This window comes from Monomorium pharaonis, unplaced genomic scaffold (assembly GCF_013373865.1).
Source record: "Monomorium pharaonis isolate MP-MQ-018 unplaced genomic scaffold, ASM1337386v2 scaffold_399, whole genome shotgun sequence".
Classification (NCBI taxonomy): Eukaryota; Metazoa; Arthropoda; class Insecta; order Hymenoptera; family Formicidae; genus Monomorium; species Monomorium pharaonis.
Genome location: NW_023415691.1, coordinates 28,478 through 46,850, shown reverse-complemented (window position 1 = coordinate 46,850; position 18,373 = coordinate 28,478). Strand labels below are relative to the sequence as shown.

General features: G+C 27.8%; 1 pseudogene; it reads left to right on the top strand.

Annotated features, from left to right (window-relative positions):
- Positions 1–1,056: 1,056 nt before the first annotated feature.
- On the top strand, positions 1,057–15,791 carry LOC118648365 (annotated as a pseudogene).
- The last annotated feature ends 2,582 nt before the right edge of the window (positions 15,792–18,373 follow it).

The window sequence follows — 18,373 nt, the reverse complement described above, 5'->3', positions numbered from 1 at the left end:
TTTTTCGACTTCCATTAATATTCCTTTCTCTTGTTAATTAACACTGTCGCGCTTTTGCATAAGCCGCAATGCATGCCTGCATTATAGTTGTCAATAATAACTTGCATCAAATTATAAGTATTTGTAACTCTACATTGTGTGATTGTATTTCATTAGAAAATTATTAAAAAACTTCAAAAGGCCACGTTATTCTCGCTACATAACACTTGAAAATATAATTATGCAAATGAATGAATGTCTGAAACGTTCCACTTTTTTCCTGTTATAATATTGTTACCGTCACATATTTACTATCTGATGCTACAACTACGTATTGAAGCAATAAGATCGTAGATAGGACACGAAGTCCGACTATTCCGTTGAATCAAACAGTTTCGAATTGAATTTAGATATAGATACTATTTTCTGGTATCCAAAAAATATTGTATTTATTCGCTAATATACTCTAAAATGCAGTGCAAATTTCAAACTCGTGTGTAATCAAAAAAATATCGTATCGACATGTTTCTTTTAATTGCTTAGAAAAAGATAAACTTTACGAATTTGGATCAATATTAGCAGATTTTAACGAGAAACTTGTGAAAAATAATAACAAACTTTACTTTTGTTTATTTAAAAAGACATGTTTGGTTTTCATGTGACAAAAAAGTAACACTTAACAAATTAAACTTTTGCCTAGGGATTCTTAAATTAGCCTTTGCCCTTTAATTTAAAAAAAAATTTCATGTAATGGATAATTTTTCGCAAAGTTGCGTCACACTTTGAAGATTGCCTAAAAATTCGGTCAAAATTTGTCCCATTTTTTTGCGCCAGTGTATATAGCCCTATATATATGTACGTGTCGACAGTTCTTGAATATTATATCAGTATTCACGTTTTATATAGTTTCTGATTTGAATGATTATAAATGTGATAAATGTTAAATATTATAATAAATGTGTTATAAGATGTTTTTCAAGATTTTATTCTAAATAAGCTATTAAATTTTTTGTATTTCAAGATTAATTTTAATTCAGCAAATATACTACTTATAAATAGTAAATAATCTACTAAAATAGGCAATGAGTGAGCAGTCATTCCCGAAAGCAAGTGAGTGTGTAGCGAAAAGAAGTTAGTTTGTTACAAATTATTGTGCATAATAACAAAAATATGTATTGAAATTATTTATTGTTATATATAAGTTCATTTAAATTGGTTATAAATTATTAAATTCGGAAGTGTTTCTATTAATGCCTGTTTCATGAGGTAAATAAATTTTTTTTAAATTAAAAAATAAGAATTAAACATTTTTCACAGACTTTATATAATTTTAATCTAATTCATAGTTTTTAGAAAGAAAAAAAATTTACTCACACTTTTTATATTTGTTTAATTACCGTATTTTGACATGTTACATTTGACATGTTACTTATCAATGTTTAGATAAATTATTCATTATTCAAATAATGATAAAGTTTATCACAATATAAATATAAAATATTTTTTATGTGCAATCCAAGAACTGAAAGAAACCCGCGACTGATGAGAACTGAACCTGCTTAGAACAATCAATACGACAAAGATGTTTGTTACTTTATTATTATTACTTGTCTTAATTGGATATTTGACATATCATTATTTACGTGCAATATGGACCAAATAGACGATTAATCAATAAAATACCAGGACCAATAGGTTATCCAATTATTGGTAATATATTGTTATTCACTCGGATAGATTTACTAGGTAAGTTAAAAATTTTAATATTTTTAATAATAAACTTTTAAAATATAAAAATATCTCTGTAAGGAACATTGTTTGTATTAACATAAAATGTTATAAGTAATATTGAAAAATATTTCATAATTAATTTTAACAGTATTTTAATAATAAAATGCATTATTTAATGTAAATGTAATATATTTCCAATTCTACCTTTTCGTACATAAAAGATATTGTCAAACTATTGAATAACTGAACAATTTTTTGAACAACATTTTAATCTGACACTTGCACTATTTTCTAATTTAGTTATTATTATATATAATAATAAATTATTCGCCTTTCCCTTGCGGGTACAGACGGACTCCCGCTCCGCTTACAAAAATAATAAATATTGCTTTCATCGCATGCGCATCACCTATATTTCTGAGAAAAAAGAGAGACCACACTTTCATTCATCCATCCATTCTGCATTCATTTTTAGACTCCGCTTCTGCCGCTCTTCCATTCATTTCTCTAATCACCATCTTTTGTCCTCATTCATTCCTTGCACTTTTCTCCTCCCAAGGCATTATCTTCCTCTCTTCTCGCTTTCCTCGTCTCTTCCTCCAATATCTCTTCCCTTATTCCAGTTAACCTAAACCTTGCTACTCTTTGCCACCTTTTCTATTCCCAATTTCTCTTTAGGTAATCTAGAATACCCTTATCTTTAATTCATACTACCACGTTCACTTCTTTAGCTCTTCCAAAAATTCGCCATCCTTGTTCCCTAAGCTTGTTACATCCACAACGCTATCCTATAAACTCCCTTTCTCGCTCCCCCCTTACACTTACCCTTCTTCCTTTCCTTCTCCTCTTTCTTATCCCCTTCATATTTCTAACCTTTAATTCGCATTTTCCTTCACGTTTCCTCATTCACCATACTTCTTCAATTTAGTTATCACTCTTTAAATAAGATAGTATAATTTTTTAAATAAATTTTTCAATAACTATTATTTTGAGGCACAAAGTAAGAGATCAAATTAAGATCAAAAGTTGGAGTAAAATTTTAACTTTAGAATATTTAAAAGGTACGCAAATTAAGAATAAAGATTCATGTTTTCCAAAGTTGTACATCATATTTTTGTGCCATTTTTAATTTACATTATGAAATTTCGCAAAATAAATATTTTGAAATTTAACGTATTTTTATTGCTTTATAAAAAATCAGAAAGTGTGTCACTAATGTATTAATATAAAAAGTAGAAATTTTTAACTATAAAGTTTTTGAAAATTTTTTTGAAATTTATATATGAACAGCAGAAAAGGTGATGTTTTAATTTTGTTATTAAATGTATATTTATGTATCTAAATACTTGCACCTTTTTCAGAACACATCTGGAAGGTTCACTTTAATTTAATTAATCAGTATTATCCCCTTTGTAAAATATGGTTTTTCTTAATACCTATTGTGGCTATTCGTCATCCCGATGATCTAGAGGTAATAAAATATAAAATTTTGTAATTACTGACAATCAGTAATTTAACAATTTTATGTTTCCACTTTGCAAAAAAAAAGACATTACCAATTATATTGCTGCAGCTTTTCCGCGATTGATTCTTTCGCTGTGCTTACTTCATGTTGCGAGAGTAACTGTCATTGCGACTGAATTTTTGCGTTGTAATTTATTTTTAAACTATTTTAAAAAGTAATAAAAGTTAAACACCGCGCACGTTTGTGATGTCTAATACTTATAAAAAGCACTAATAAAAATCGATAAAATAAAAAATATTTTTAAATAAACTAGATATATTAAAATTAAGTTACAGTTAGTTTGACTTGTACTTTCTTTCTTTAATTTTCTAGGTAATACTGGGCAGTACAAAACATATCGAAAAGAGTAAAATTATGACGTTTTAAAGTCTTGGTTCAACACGGGTCTTATTGTCAGCACAAGGTAATATTATATTTATTAATATAAGTTTCGGTTCCAAATATGAGTATGCAGAATATGGTAAAGTTACTTTTAAAAATTAAGTCATTATTGTGATAATATTTAATTACAAAAGTACGCGTTTTTCATTAAAAAAGTATTTTGTCAGTTTAGTACTTTGTAATAACTTACAGTTACTAAAAGTATTGATTTATTATAATTTTTTACTTTTTACCAAACTTTGAATACATTTTTTTTTATAGTGTCATTTAATCAAATTAATAGATTTATAGGTATTATTTTCCAAAATACTAACGGTTTATATATAGATTTCATGCCTTCTAAATCATTAATGTCTGTATTTGATTACATATTTTTTATATGTGCGCGTGAGAGAAAATAAATTTTATAATATATAATATTGATAGCAAAATAAATTAAAAATTATCAATAACAAATTAAAAGAAAAAAAAAACAATCTCGCAAATATACAATACATAAGCGTCATTTATATTTTACAATATTTACAGTATTATACGTTAGTTTTTGTTATTATGTTAGGTTCAAAATGGCAATCACGACGAAAGATATTAACTCCCACATTCCATTTTAATATATTACAGCAATTTGCTGAGATTTTAATCGAAGAAGGGCGAGAGAATGTCAACATCTTTAAAAAATACAGAAGACACTATTACAAAAGATTTTAATACCGTTTATTGGTGTACATACGATGAACGCATTATGTGGTATCACATTCTGTTTATATATTTATGTATACTGTAAAAAGTTTTTGTAAAATTACAACTATAATAGTGGGTAATTTTGAGACCAACTATAATAGTTGTAAATTTACTATTGTCTATAATTTTGCAATGTACAAGTAAAAAAAATTTAATTGGTCATAAATTTGTTTACGGTGTATACACAAGTGTAAAAAAACAAATTAAGAAATTATTGCAAAATTTACTATACAAAATTACATACACAAGAAAATTTAAAATTATTATAATTGGTCTCAAAATTACCCATTATTATAGTTGTAATTTTACAAAAATTTTTTACAATGTAGAGATTTATTTCTCTGTTGAAAGCAGATTTTATTTTGACTAATATAAATGATAAACAAACTATATCTATATAAAGAAGAACTAGTAAAAAGTGTCGATTTTAGCCCATCAACCAGCACCTATAATTCATTATTATAATTATAGATATAATAAAATAGAATATATATAATTAATAATATTAATTATATCTAATCTGCTAATAATTTGCCGCATTATTTATTAGACATTATATATAAATTACACTTCTCAAATATTTTTAGAAAAATAACGATCTCAGACTAATCGTCCCTAAGACCGAGCGTTACACCTGTAAACTTACTTTTCTATGCCTTGAATTCTGTTAGATCGAAAGCCGAATCTAAACGGGGAGCTAAGTCCAAACAACCTTGTGTTGTAGATTCTCACCTCCGGCGATGAGACCTCAAATGAGACACGCAACACGCGACACGCAGCGACACGTAGAATCATAACAAAAACAACACCAACCAGTCGCAAAGCGCCCTTTCCCGCTTAAACTTTGAGGGGGGGGGGGGGCGCAAGCCATTATAGGATTTCATTAGATTTCATAATGATTACGCATAATTTCATCACCTATTTCATGGTGATTACATATGATTTACACAGTAATTACACGGAAATTTAAAATTATTTTTGCTAATTACATATAATTTCATTGATTACATCTAATTGCAAAACGATTATATTGGGATTTCATAATGATTTCGGGGACACTGTCCCACGATTTTATTAAGTGGTTCGATCACATCACTTTGAGAGGCAAAAAAAACTCACATTAATAAAGCCCCTCGATTCATAAGAAACGACGGTGCTAACGATAATATAAATTATTCTGAGAGACAAATAGAACTCATTCTATAAATCAATATAATGTTGATAATTATTTTGAATATAATCTTACTACCATATTCAGTTTCACATTTTAAACTTCAAATTGATGCCAAATGTATTATCAGCAACTCCGAGAACTTACAAGCAACAGTTTCCACACCATATTGAATCAGCCACTTTAAATGAACGTATGTGGATATTATATCACGCTTGGAATACTTAGTTGAGTAACAATTCAGTAAAGAAAATTAAATCACTTATTTTGAGGATACTGTGTAAGATATTCGAAAATCTACATTCTACAGCGTAACATCGTACTTTATTTTTAAATCTCACAATAAGTTCTCTAAATAGCAACGATAATCTATAGGAATTTTAAGCGTTGGTTGATAGGCCAAAACCGCTATTTTTTATCGGGCTTTCTTTGTGCAAAATACCGATGTTATAATAAATTAAAGTTATCTTATTTTTTTAATAATATTTTTTAAATATGTATAAAATTATATTACAATAAAGTAATTTTTTTTAGAAACTGCAATGGGAACTTCTTTGAAAGAAACGGATTCATTTCATATTCAGCAATATCGAAAAGCGTTTCACCAATTAACTAAAATTTGTTTGTATAGGTAATTAAAATAAATGTACTATATATGTCGCATGCACAGCGAAAATATATATAAAAATTATTACTATATATAATAGTAACCATAAGAAGAGATTTTAAAAATTGTCCCAGGTAGCAAAGTGTTGTATAATTGACGCCATTTTTTCGTCATTTTTATGACGAAGCAGACGTCATAAGATGACATCCAAATGTCGTAAAAGTGACGTACATTTGTCTCATCTTAACGACGTCATATATTGACGTCAAAAATACGTCATTTTCATATTATTGACGTCATTTTCAAAAAGCTAGTGTCGTACATTTGTTGGCATTTTATTGTTATTATTATGACGAAACATAGATTTTTAGATTACATATAGGGTTGTGTTTCAAAATTGCTATCAGTACTAAACATCTATAGTATACGTAACGAAAACAACAAATTTTCAGTACGCAAAGAGAAAATTTTCTTTGGATTTAATAAATTTTCTTTAAGTCAAACAAATTGGTATACGTCAATAAAACTGATGTTTGAACTAACAAATACAATTGTTTGGACTTTTAAACAAATTGTAATTGTTTCTTTTAAATAAAATATTTTTAAAGAAATTTAATTTTCTTTGATTTAAATTATAATGTTATTAAACTGTAAAACAAAATTTGAGCACATATTTTCCTTCCAAAGAGACAAAAGCTCGTGACCGAACACGTGATTATCATTACACGCAGAAAAAGGATTCGTTACCGAAGTTAAAATTTAGCTATAACAGCTAAGATGTGTCTTAAGACGTAATAAAAAATACATAGACCCCGAGAAGTCACTACGATAGCATAGGTTGATCCGTTTTCTGTCACCGTGAGTAGTCTGCTTATGTAGCCTGTGGAATGTAAATTACATTACAAAAAAGATACCGCGTGCTTAGTGGCGGTCCGCGAATTACGACCATATAAGATTAAATCCTATTTGAATCAAACAATATTTTTATTTAAATCAAATATTGTGTCAAACAATAATGATAATTCCAAACAATATAATTTAATGTTTCAAAACATTCAAATTTTTATTTAATAAAATAATATTTTGTAAGAAATAATTTTTTTCCAGCGAAACAAATATAATTCAAACAAATACATATATTAAATTCAAAGAAGTTCTTTCTGTGTACTGACAGCAATTTTGAAACACAACCCATAAAACTAACGTACTTTGTTTTACCTTAACGACATTAAAAATTATACTTCATTATTTTTGCAATTATAAACTAAATAAATAATTATCTCTAATAATTAATGTTAAGTTTATAGTTAACTTTGAAATTGACATATAATAATCAAATAGTAACCGGTTAACGTAAAAATTATTCAAAAGGTTTATGTTGTAGATTATTACAGAGAATTATAATTAACATCAGTAATTAGTCTAATAAAATCTTATTAATGCATCGTGAAATGATCAATTAAATGGCGTTATTAATTAGTCAAGGATATGACATCGGAAATATGTTGTAGATGGATAAATGACTGACGTAGTTAATAAGTCAAAAAATGACGTTACTATTACGTTTTAATTTAGTAATATAACGTTCACGACCTCAAATGACGAATTATTGACATCCAGTGAACAACACCTTGCTACCGGGGATACCACAACTAGTGTAAATAGTATAACAATTTAATAAAAAATATAGTAAAAATATTTATAATTCTTTCTCGGTCCGTGCTTATTACTTACCATAGTAATTTTTTATGTAGAATTTTTTCTCTGTGATATAGAAATTAATAATAATCAAAGATAAATAATTTTGCATATTATATTATACATTATAAAATATTCAAACCGACATTATCAATCTGCATATTAATTTTAAAAATGTCGGCAAATAAAGTTGCTGACAAGTTGTCACCTAAAGTTGTCGTAGATGATAGCATCAATTTGTCAACAAATGTGAACTAACTAATAGAGAATAAATCTTACTTGTTAATAGTTGGATCTTTGTACTAATCTTGTGTGTCTTTAGATATACTTCAAAACTGACTACCCATACAGCACAAAAGTTTGCAGCAACATTGCATATTGCGATGTAATGTTTCAGAGATATTGCAAAGACATTATTTTACAATATTACTTCAGCAATGATGCAGCAACGTTTTAAAATATTATTAAAATATTGAAAATAGATAAAATTAATATCCAATACAGTTTGAATAAGTATATTACAGTAATTTTTCAATAATAATGTGAAAGTGATCGTTCTATATTATTAAAAAATTTTCGTCTATAAAGATACATGCATTCTGGAGTAATTTTACTTTGTGTGTAAAACTGTGTAGATTTGTGTATAACAAAGTACAAGGTTATTCAAAATTATTTCAAATAACTGTATTTTTAAATTTAACAAATACAGAGTGATATTATAGTGATGTACATACATTTAACTAAACGATTACCCAAATATCATCCGATCAATTCATTTGATTTTAAATAACTATATTTTGAATTTAATAACAGAGTGATTAGTGATTACGTCAACCAAAAGATAAATTTTGCAAGTTTTGTCTCTCATTATCTTATAAATGCACTTATATAAGATAAAAGATGAAACTTGCAAAGTTTATCTTTTAGTTAAAGTTTCACTATCACTCTGTATTTGTTAAATTCCAAATAGTTATTTAAAATTGGATGAATTATTTTGAATAACCTGTTTCTGAATAATATTACATACATATTTTACTGCAATATTGCTACAATATTACGTGGCAATATTTCTGAAAGCGGACATTTTACCATTGCTGTAATCTTGCAGCAAAATTTTACAACGTTTATGCAATATTGCAATCTTGGGTTGAAATGTTGCCACAATGTTGCCGCAATCTTTCTGTGCTGTATGGGTATATGTAAACTAAGTTCAAATAATTTTAATAGCAATACATATTAATATTATGTAATCAATACAGAACAAAATAGACACGTTGCTGTATATGTACATATGTATACATAACATTCTGTAATGTAATTTAGGTTCTTCAGGCCTTGGTTGCATAACGAATGGATATTCTCATTAACGTCAAAAGGTAGAGAACAAACAAAAATTCTGAAGATATTGCATGGATTTACTGAGAAAGTATGTAAACAAAGTTTATCATTTTAAATACTTTTTACAAATATTCTATTATATAAAAAAAATTAAAGAAGAAAAGTCTCATAATTTTTATTTGAAAAGAATAAGACAATTCATCGAATATATTATGTTGACAAATACATTTTTAACATTTACATAAATAATGAGAAAAGAACTGATGTTGGATACTTGTAGATTATTGCAGAGAGAAAAATTTATCATAAACTCTATGAACAACATAAGAAAAATCTCAGTAAAAATTCAGTCACAGTTGCAGAAACTACTGCAAGTACGTAACAAAATCCAAGCTACGTATAAAGTTTTAATTACTCTCCTTTAACATAAAAATTATTGAATTAAAATACATAAATTTAAATATTATTGTGATACAATAATATACATATTACACGATACAAATATATATTAATTTAATATTTGTAATACAATTTAAATTCAATATCGTTTAACAAAAATAACATGAACAAAAATTATACTATAAGATTAATACTTATATGCTTATATAAATTGATTTAGTTAAAAAAAAAAGACTTGCTATGTTGGATCTTTTAATATCGGTATCTCAAGAGGGTCTGTTAACTGATTCCGATATTAGAGAAGAAGTTGATGTCTTTATAGCTGCGGTATGTACATAAATTTTTTTATTGACAAATAAAAGTAATTTGTATCACACGCTACAGAGTTACATTATTTAAATGTATATAAAAAACAATCTGTGATTACAGGGTTATGATACTACAACATTAACTGTATTCTATACTTTATCACTCCTGGCCGAACATAAAGATATCCAGGTATTATATGCGCTAAGCATTGATTAAAAGAAAAAACAATTAAGATACTTACTTCCCAGATAGCACACGGACGTCCTTAGGACGTCCAGGACGGATTTCGTGGATACCGTGAGGACGTCCTGATTTTATCCCGGGACGTCTTTAGGACATCCCGAGGACAGTCCACCGGACGTCCTTAGGACATCCTGAGGATACCATAGAATTTCCTCAGGACATCCTCAGGAATAGCAGACAATGTCCACTTTTTGTCAGAATTTTTTAGTTTTTTTTATACAAGACATCCCGGGACATATTTAGGATGATCCTGAGGACGTCCTGTGCTATTTGCATAATACACAATTAAGGTGCTATTTGTTTATAAATTTATAATTACTACACTGAGAAAAAAAGTAATTAGTTTAACAAAACATTTAGTTGCGGGCTGCCAACAAAAGATATACTTAATATAATAATACTAAATATTGTTGCTGTTAATGCAAATGCAGTGATGTTGATTGAATTATGTATTTATATTGCAATACCATATGTTGTTGTATTGAATATATCTTTTATTGGCAGCCCATAATTAAAAAATTTTGTTGACTCAATTTTTTTTTCTCAATGTAATACGATCTTTCTTTCTCCGAGTGTATATAAATGCATATTAAACATATTTTAAATATAATTTATATACTTGGAGAACAAAAATTAAAACATCTTTAAAATAAATTCTAAAAATTTTACAATTTTCTGTATACAAGTAAAACATAAAAATAATAAAAATATGTTTTGATTATCATTGATACAGGATTGTGTCAGAAAAGAAGTCGATGCTATTATGCAAGAGAATCAAGGAAAACTTACTGTTCAATCGTTGCAAAATCTACAATATTTAGAGAGATGTATAAAAGAAGCATTACGTTTGTATCCGAGTGGTTATTTTATATCACGAGTTACTTCGGAAAAGGCACAGTTAAGTACGTAATTGTTTGATCTGTTAATAACATTGATTTTTATATACATCACGTAACTTTATGCGTACATAAATATAATAAATTATAATGTTCTGTTATTTAAAATTAAGCTTATTATCTCATCTTAAAGAAGTGGTTTCATGTGTCGCTCAAAAAAAATCAATTTTTAAAAAAATAGTTCTAATTGAAAGCTTTGCTACTAAAAGATATCTTCATAAAGTCTTGAGAGTAATTTTGCAGATAACCCTGCCGAAAAAAAATTACGTCACAAAATCACATAACGAAAGTACGTAACAATTCACGTAATTAATAACGACTTAATACGTAACAAAATGTCCCAAAATATTACATAATTTTTAAAAATCTTTAACTTTTTAATGAGTCGCGCACCGACAATTGATCGAAAGTCAAGGTATCTCAGAGTCATGATCTTGACAACATATGTCAAGGTCAAGGTGATCAGTGAGATTACCTTCTATCTGCATAATTACAGTCTTAGGTTGAAATTCGAAATAGTTTTCGAGTTTCGAAATAATTTTCGAGTTGGTCTACAACTCTACAGAATGTCATGCAATGCGCACGAGGTAAATTATATTATTCTTTTAGAATAATATTATAATAAACAGAAAGATTTTTTCATTCAGATACAGTATTTTCTTAAAAAATAAATAAAGAATATTGCTCCATTTTTTTGCCCGGCACGAGACTGTTCCCTTAATAAACAAGATAAGATATCTTGTAACATTTACAAAATATATTGTTTAATTAGTGTAAAATACAATTTTTTAAAATCTGATGTTTTAAAATCTGAGCAATTGTACGCGGTAGGAACGCATGATTGTCGTGAAAGGGCAAGAGATCGGGTAGTAAGGGAGAATGGTAATGGTCGCGTGGTTTTCACTAAATCAATTGAATTTATTTTTAATTACACTTATCACAAATTTACAAATTATATAAAATAGAATTAAATAAATGCAACAGAGTTATATGGATTTAAAGTTAATAAGGTGTCTGAAAAATTCGATCGGAAAAGGCGCTGAACTACGTGCAAGTCGCGCCCTGGGCGAAAATGGACGTTGAAAACGGCAACGAGGTGGTCGCGCGAGAGATTCAAAACGGAATGCACGGGTAGCAATGAAGAGCGTACAGAACAACCCTTGCCAAGCTGCAACGATCGCGTCTTCCTAGAAAGGCATCTTTTGTTTCAAAAGAGAAAGTTGTCGTATTGTTTGTAAAGGCCTTCTCGGAGAACGCAACGATTACAGGATGTACTCTATTGATTTCTAGCCCGGTACCTTGTCATGTACTACACTACCTTAGCAAATATTTTTGCTTACAAATTACTGGAAGCAAGAATTATTTTAAACAACAATAAAAATTTATGCACAAAAATTTTACTCAACTTCAAATAATCGTAACTTTGCGAGAAGTTATCTTATTGCAAAGTTCTTTTTTTATTTTAAAGTTTGAAGTTTCTACTTTAAAGAGCATTTGTCAGATTTTAATCTTCACCTTTACTTTTTTTAGCGTTTCTTCAAAAGTAAGAACGTGTTTTTTGTCTTCAAAAATGTTCATATTTAATGTGGTCCACGGAGTGCAATGAATTTTTCTCACGTAAACTTTATAAGAATTATCGTAAAATATGAACTTTTCCTTACAAATTAAAAAAAAATTGAAGTCTGTACGATTTTTTGGGGCAGAGTTATGACATATTAAAGTTACCTATGCATTTCAGTCTATTATGTCTGTTACCTCCAGCATTAATATTACCCGATGCGCACTTCAAGAAGGTTGCTGGTCAGATTTTCCGCATTCTGTGTGTGTGTGTGTGTGTGTGTGTGTGTGTGTGTGTGTGTGTGTGTGTTGGACGGAAGAAAATATTGCACGGTGGATACCAAATGGAGATAGCGTTATAGCACATATAGCACAAAATTCCTCATCAGAATGCAATTAGATTCTGCATCCTACATCTTCAAAAGTCATTCAGAGATGAAGATGTAAAATACATGTATTTATTTCGGGCAATATTTTCGTTTGTCCAACACGCCACATTTTCAAACACACACACACACACACACACACACACACACACACACACACACACACACACACACAGACACACGTGCGCGTATCAATGCCCAAAATCCGCAATCTCTTCGTAGTGCGCATCGAAAGTAATGCTGGCGACAGCCATAAAATGCATAGGTAACTTTGATATATTGTTACTCCGCCAAAAAAAATCGTGCAAACTTCAATTTTTTTCAAAGTTTAGGGAAAAGTTTATATTTTACAATAATTCTTATAAAGTTTACGACAAAAATTTATTGAACCTCGTGGAGCGCGTCAAAGTATAATATTTTTGAAGACAAAACGTTCTTACTTTTGAAGAGATGATAAAGAAAATAAAGGAGAGTACCAAATTTTGACCATAGAGATATATGAATAGAGTACGTAAGAGAGCCGAAAAAGCGATAAAGTAATAAAAAGAGAGAGCCGAATAAAGGCCCCTTTCATCCTTGTTCAATCATGCATGGCTAATGTACTATTTTGAAGATAGACAAAGACAGAGAGGGCCTTTAGAGTCTAGCTCTCTCTTTCTATCTCTCTATCGCAGCCACTTATATGCTAATACACAACTTACGCGCTCTATTCTTATATCTCTATGATTCTGACAAACGTTCTTTAAAGCAGAAACTTCAAACTTTAAAAAAAACTTTCCAATACGTTCCGATAAGTTTTTACAAAGTTACGATTATTTAAATTTGAGTGCAATTTTGATATAAATTTTTGTTGCGCTAATTTTGTTGTTCAGTATACTTTAATGAATGACATTACTACATTAATCTCTTTATTGTGCTAATTATATATAAAGAAAGAGGATCAATATTGGCACATTATTCTATATTTGGATAGTATTTTTTAAACAAAAACTAAAAATATAATTTTGAAAACATAGAAATGTAAACTAGAAAGGGTTTTTCATTAGATACTAACCATTTTTATAATTTTATTTTATATTTTGTAACAATTAATTTTTGCAACATAACCCAAAATTAATGTTTAAAAAATTGTGCTTTGAAACTAGTATATAGTGGATTACATTTCTTTTTTTTTAACATAAGTTATTTATATAAAATTATATATGGTATATATGTATGTACATACATCCTAGCCGTCATATTGAAAGCCATATTAGATTTTACTTTTTAAAGTCTGAAGAAATATGGTCAAAAGTTTCTAAATAATTAATAAGCATTAGTAAATCAAATTACGATTGTTTAAATAGAAATAATCGTAAAAAAAAGGGATTTCTAAAATTTTTAACATTTAGGCGACCATATTAGATCCGCCATGTCAAAAATTTTCTTGCGCTGCATAAGCTTTAAGTACAACTAAAAAGTGCATGCTTAATGCAGTTCCGAGCTTAATCCACGATAAAGAAAATCTATTTAAAAAGATTTACACAAAAAAAGTGACTTTTTAAAATAAAAGTAAAAAAACTCGATGTTCTTCACTTCTTTTTCAATTTTTCTCGGCGGTATTTGAAAGAACACACTCGAAACCCCCTAGAAAAGTACTTTTGTATAAAAAATTTGTCCGTTTTATACACAATCTATGCCGTCAAACTTTATGAAAAAAATCTTGTGCATTTGAGAGTTAAAGGGTTAAGTCAATTTATTAAATAGACTAGTAATTTTAATTTGTAATTTACATATTTTGGAAGAAGAAACTGTGTTATAAGACTGACGAATTCATCAACGTGCAGTACATGCTGACGATTGTAAACTTAAATGATTAATTATACACGCGAACATCTAGAGTTGGTTTATACAAATTGGCGATACATATATATATTTTTTTATTTAAAAAATTATTTGAGACGGAGAATAAAAATATTCTATTAGGTTGTTATATAAAATAATTATTAATTATTATATATGAGAATTCCTAAAAGTATATTACTTTGACATTATTTGCCAATTATACAAATGCCTTGTGCTATATATAAATGTATGAACAAAATGGATTATGTATAGCAACCATGAATGTATAAACTAAATATTTCTTATTGCTTTAATTATGCTTAAACAGATCATGTTTTTATTAATACTAATACAGTATAATGTTTAGTTTCTTAGAAATAAGGATTGTTTTGGAAGACTTAAATTAGTATTGATGATCTTTCTACATAGATATTTATTTCTCAAATTTTTATAAAAAATTTAATTTTGTTTTTTTTAATTTTATATAAAGATTTAAATGTTTTTTGTATGTATATTTATTACATTTTTATAAAATTTTTTTTAGAATCACATTTAATACCGGAACAATAATGTTTCTTAGTATCTACGGTGTTCACAGAGATCCTAATTTTTGGCCAAATCCAGAAATATTTGACCCAGATAGATTTTTACCTGAGAATATCCAAAATCGTCATCCTTATTCATATATACCATTTAGTGCTGGACCACGTAATTGTATCGGTAAAATTAAAATATTAATATTTTTTATATTACTTTAATCCCTTTCCAAACATATTGCAGTATATTCAAATTGTAGCGCAACGATTTGCTATGTTGGAGATGAAAGCAATGCTAGCTCCTTTAATTCACAATTTTTATTTGGAGCCCGTGGATTACTTAAAAGATCTACGAATGGCATTTGATGGTACGCTTTGCCCTCCTCATCCACATCGTATAAAATTTATTCCAATTGATACACAATGCTTATAAATATTAAAAAACAAATTTTGAAATCGACAAGTGTATTGTATTGTTGTTATTAAATAAAGAAAATTGTTATGCTATTACGTATACATTAATAATCAAAATAAAAAATACGCTTTTGTAAATGTGTATTATATAACCGGGGAATAAAAGTCAATAATGATATAAATCTGGTTTATCTTATTTTATTAAATAAAAAGATATTTTATACTTAATCCGTTATATATAAGAACACCTCATAAAAATGCATTTCCTTGATTAATTCCGTTCCTTAAAAATTTAACCCTCAGTATGCATACAGGATTAACGTAAATCTGGTTTAATTTTCGAGGTTGCAACATTTCAACAGCGTTTAAGTAGTCGCGCTGAGGCTTGGAGAGGAAAAAACTTATGCCTGCCCTTTGTTTCTTTGTTTGGCAGTCTTACAATTAGTACGCTACGACAGCCAAAGGCTGTCAAGCTGCGTACATTGAAAGTGTGTAGGAAAACTAATGTATGCGTAAATCAGAAGTTTTTTTATGTATGCGTACTGGTGATTAATAATGTTTTTATTTATAGCAAGAACCTATATACTCTATCAGATAATAAGATACTTAGCTTGATAAATATAAGGTTTATATGTACACGAATTATTTTCTTGTAACACAATTTTGATTTTTATATTGCAGCATGTAAGTCAAATTTAATATATTAAAAGAATAAAGAATTATATGCAGAAAAATAATCATTATTCGACGTGAAACGTTATGAGTTAGAAGACATATTAGGACAATCGAAAGCAGAATGGCTTTACATATAATAACGTAGAATTGACACTTTTTTATAAAGATGCTGCTGTGTCATAAGATGTGTTAAAATTATTACTAATATAATTAGATATTTTTTTCTGCATGCTGTTATTTTTTTCGCAACTCAATTTCTTGAACGACATATCGTTTTCTTCCCTAACAAAAATAATACCAAGTGAATTAATAATTTTATTAAATAATTTTATTAAAATTTTATTAAAATTTGTAGTGCCAAATAAAAATTCTTTTGTACAAGAATAGGTTTTTGAGAGCGTTTCTTGCACGCGTATACTTGGCGCTTTTTTATTCTTTTTTTTAAAAAGGTCATTTTATTGTGTATCTTCTTACGTGTCTTTGATTTATTAACTAAGTTTATTATAAATAAGAAATAAAACTCATCCAACATCTCCGCTGTATAAAATGCATAGTCAATCGAGCTTATCATTTTTTATTATTTTTTGTAATAACATTGAATTGATTTTTGGCATTTACTATTTTGTATTGTAATTTTTTATTTACAACTACTAATCCATATAATGAACGATATATTTCTTTCTCGACAAACATTTATAGAACATCCTTACGTGACCATATTTGATAATTTAATTATCTATTTTTATCCAGAGTCTTTTTTTATATTAATTTCAGAAACACACGATGTCTAAAAGACATCGAAAAGAAAACAGTCTATTAATTCTAAAAACAAGAAAAGTAAAAAATTTGTTTTCTTTTTTTAGATTCCATTTTATTAATTTTAATTATATCTTTAATTTTTTAGATACAACCTCTAGAGGAAAGCCAAAGAAGAGGAAATGTTTTTGCGATTTCTTAAAATCATTTTCTATTTGACCGAAATCATGATGAAACCGCAAATACAACATATTTTATATTTTACATTAAAACGTCGAAATTAGTCACTCTGGAATAATTCCAAGTGGTTTTTTTTACTTTACAATGTTGTAGTTAATAGTGTAAGAAATAAAACAGTTCTATAACCGCGGCTTTGTTATTAACAATTAAACGCAAGCTAAATTTCAACATCTTTAAACGTTACCAGTCCCCTTAGTTTGTTTTCCTCTTATATAAAAAATTGTTATATAAATTATTAAATAATATAATTAATTATAACAATTAATGGTAAGATTTAGCAACGTCCTTTTTATATCAAAAATGTTTTTCATATTTTTTTGTCTTTTTTAAACTTTTTTTTTACTGATCTAGGTTTATTTGTATTTATGTATTTATCTCCAACGGAATAAAAACATGTGTAGTATAAAAAAAAAACAATTATGTGCAGAGCACTTATTGATTTATTCTTAGAACTTGTTCAACAATAATAAGTTGAAGTGTTGTAATCATGAATATGTAAATACGTGTAAATATGAATTATTTTACATAACACATTTTATAGTGTGTTAGTTGTAGCTTATAATTGCGTTTTCAGTATTTTTCCGCTACTTACCATTGTGTTAACGTTATTGTAGAATAGGTTAGAATAGAATAAATATAAACAAGGTCCATTATGAAGAAAGTGTTCCACTCCAGCATACAACACTTTTCAAACGTTTTTATAATATTTATTTTTATCCATTTTCATAGTTGGCGCATTTTCTTCATATCATTACTTTTGTAGAGAAAATATGTTTTTAATTTCCTTTTGGGGCAAAAATGATTTTATTAAAATTTCATTAAAGTTTGTAGTGCCAAATTAAAATTATTTTGTACAAGAATAGGTTTTTGAGGGCGTTTCTTGCGCGCGTATAGTTGACGCTATTTTATACCTTTTTTTTTTTTAAATGGTACGATATACACTGGCGCAAAGAAATGGGATAAAAAT